This window comes from Amia ocellicauda, chromosome 8, assembly GCF_036373705.1.
Source record: "Amia ocellicauda isolate fAmiCal2 chromosome 8, fAmiCal2.hap1, whole genome shotgun sequence".
In the NCBI taxonomy this organism is placed as follows: domain Eukaryota; kingdom Metazoa; phylum Chordata; class Actinopteri; order Amiiformes; family Amiidae; genus Amia; species Amia ocellicauda.
Genome location: NC_089857.1, coordinates 8324284 through 8326783, shown reverse-complemented (window position 1 = coordinate 8326783; position 2500 = coordinate 8324284). Strand labels below are relative to the sequence as shown.

The 2500-nt window shown below is 43.2% G+C and overlaps 1 non-coding gene and 1 pseudogene across 1 annotated transcript; both read left to right on the top strand.

Moving 5' to 3' along the window:
* Window positions 1-843: 843 nt before the first annotated feature.
* On the top strand, window positions 844-962 carry LOC136756321 (5S ribosomal RNA). Its single transcript, XR_010818412.1, has one exon. It is a non-coding gene; the product is annotated as a 5S ribosomal RNA (ribosomal RNA).
* A 1066-nt stretch (window positions 963-2028) lies between these two features.
* On the top strand, window positions 2029-2137 carry LOC136757711 (uncharacterized; annotated as a pseudogene).
* The last annotated feature ends 363 nt before the right edge of the window (window positions 2138-2500 follow it).

Below are 2500 nucleotides of genomic sequence, written 5' to 3'. Positions count from 1 at the left end.
CATCGAGAAATGACACAATTACAGCAACACAAAAAGGAACTCCACCGGACAAAGTTCAGTGCTCACAAGGAGCCTCATTCAACACACACGGTTCCATTCCCATTCATGCAAAGCACGAAAGTGTAAAACTTGGGAACATACTTGAGAGCAAAGATCACATTCAATCTCATTCAAGGCACGGATGTGAATGCAACGGGATGAAATTACTGAAATGATGCCTGCCCTCGAACTGTGATGATGGACTACCCGACTCGCCAATAATATTGGGTTCTGGTGTATTGAAATACAGGAGCTGCTGGATTTGTGTGTTTTCTTACCCCCTCACCATAGTTTGTCAAATGTTTAAACAACTGAACTTATATTCAAGGTTTGTTTCTCTTCATATGTTTTACTGGTTTACATTTGTCTCAGCAACCTGTTGAATGATTCTTCTGCTTTCAAAACAAAATGACAACAGGATGAATGCACACACTTGAAAATACAATACATGCAATGTTATGCATCATAGTGATGCAACCTCCTTTCAGTTTCATACTGCATGTCAATTGAAATCCTTACTGAAATGCACACCTTCTCAAGATTGCGCTTGACTGCCGTGTCAGGCACTCAATTACAGCTGTATTATCAAGACAATGTGTTCGTTTTGTAAAATATAGTTCCGGTCTGGTGTGGCACCCCAGCTAACGCACAACGTTGCCACAACGTTTCGTGTTAGCAGGGACTGTCTGCAGCGTGCTGGTGTGTCCCGGACTTTAGAGTAGAGAGACAGTTCAACTGCAAGTATGAGTGGCAGAAACGGATATTGCCTTCCCTTTAAGTAGAGGGTCAGGGACAGCCTCCCTGGCTTACGGCCATACTAGTCTGAATACGCCCGATCTCGTCCGATCTCGGAAGCTAAGCAGGTTCGGGCCTGGTTAGTACTTGGATGGGAGACCGCCTGGGAATACCAGGTGCTGTAAGCTTTTGCATCTTTTACACACCAGAGGGCGACAAATCACGAGTTTTAACTTTGGATACACGCAATTTCATCATTATTTCAGATTTGACTTCCCCAAATTCACAGGCATACAATAGATCTTGTTCTCCAACGTAAACGGTCCCTAGTAACTAGGGTACATTCGTAAATAAATTGAGCATCATGGCTAGAAGTGACTAAATGTTGCCTAATCTTTCTCATCGAGAAATGACACAATTACAGCAACACAAAAAGGAACTCCACCGGGAAATGTTCAGTGTTCACAAGGAGCCTCATTCAACACACACGGTTCCATTCCCATTCATGCAAAGCACGAAAGTGTAAAACTTGGGAACATACTTGAGAGCAAAGATCACATTCAATCTCATTCAAGGCACGGATGTGAATGCAACGGGATGAAATTACTGAAATGATGCCTGCCCTCGAACTGTGATGATGGACTACCCGACTCGCCAATAATATTGGGTTCTGGTGTATTGAAATACAGGAGCTGCTGGATTTGTGTGTTTTCTTACCCCCTCACCATAGTTTGTCAAATGTTTAAACAACTGAACTTATATTCAAGGTTTGTTTCTCTTCATATGTTTTACTGGTTTACATTTGTCTCAGCAACCTGTTGAATGATTCTTCTGCTTTCAAAACAAAATAACAACAGGATGAATGCACACACTTGAAAATATAATACATGCAATGTTATGCATCATAGTGATGCAACCTCCTTTCAGTTTCATACTGCATGTCAATTGAAATCCTTACTGAAATGCACACCTTCTCAAGATTGCACTTGACTGGCGTGTCAGGCACTCAATTACAGCTGTTTTATCAAGACAATGTGTTCGTTTTGTAAAATATAGTTCCGGTCTGGTGTGGCACCCAAGCTAACGCACAACGTTGCCACAACGTTGCCACAACGTTTCGTGTTAGCAGGGACTGTCTGCGGCGCGCTGGTGTGTCCCGGACTTTAGAGTAGAGAGACAGTTCATTTGCAAGTATCAGCGGCAGAAACGGATATTGCCTTCCCTTTAAGTAGAGCGTCAGGGACAGCCTCCCTGGCTTACGGCCATACTAGCCTGAATACGCCCGATCTCGGAAGCTAAGCAGGCTCGGGCCTGGTCAGTACTTGGATGGGAGACCGCCTGGGATTACCAGGTGCTGTAAGCTTTTGCATCTTTTACACACCAGAGGGCGACAAATCACGAGTTTTAACTTTGGATACACGCAATTTCATCATTATTTCAGATTTGACTTCCCCAAATACACAGGCATACAATAGATCTTGTTCTCCAACGTAAACGGTCCCTAGTAACTAGGGTACATTCGTAAATAAATTGAGCATCATGGCTAGAAGTGACTAAATGTTGCCTAATCTTTCTCATCGAGAAATGACACAATTACAGCAACACAAAAAGGAACTCCACCGGACAAAGTTCAGTGCTCACAAGGAGCCTCATTCAACACACACGGTTCCATTCCCATTCATGCAAAGCACGAAAGTGTAAAACTTGGGAACATACTTGAGAGCAA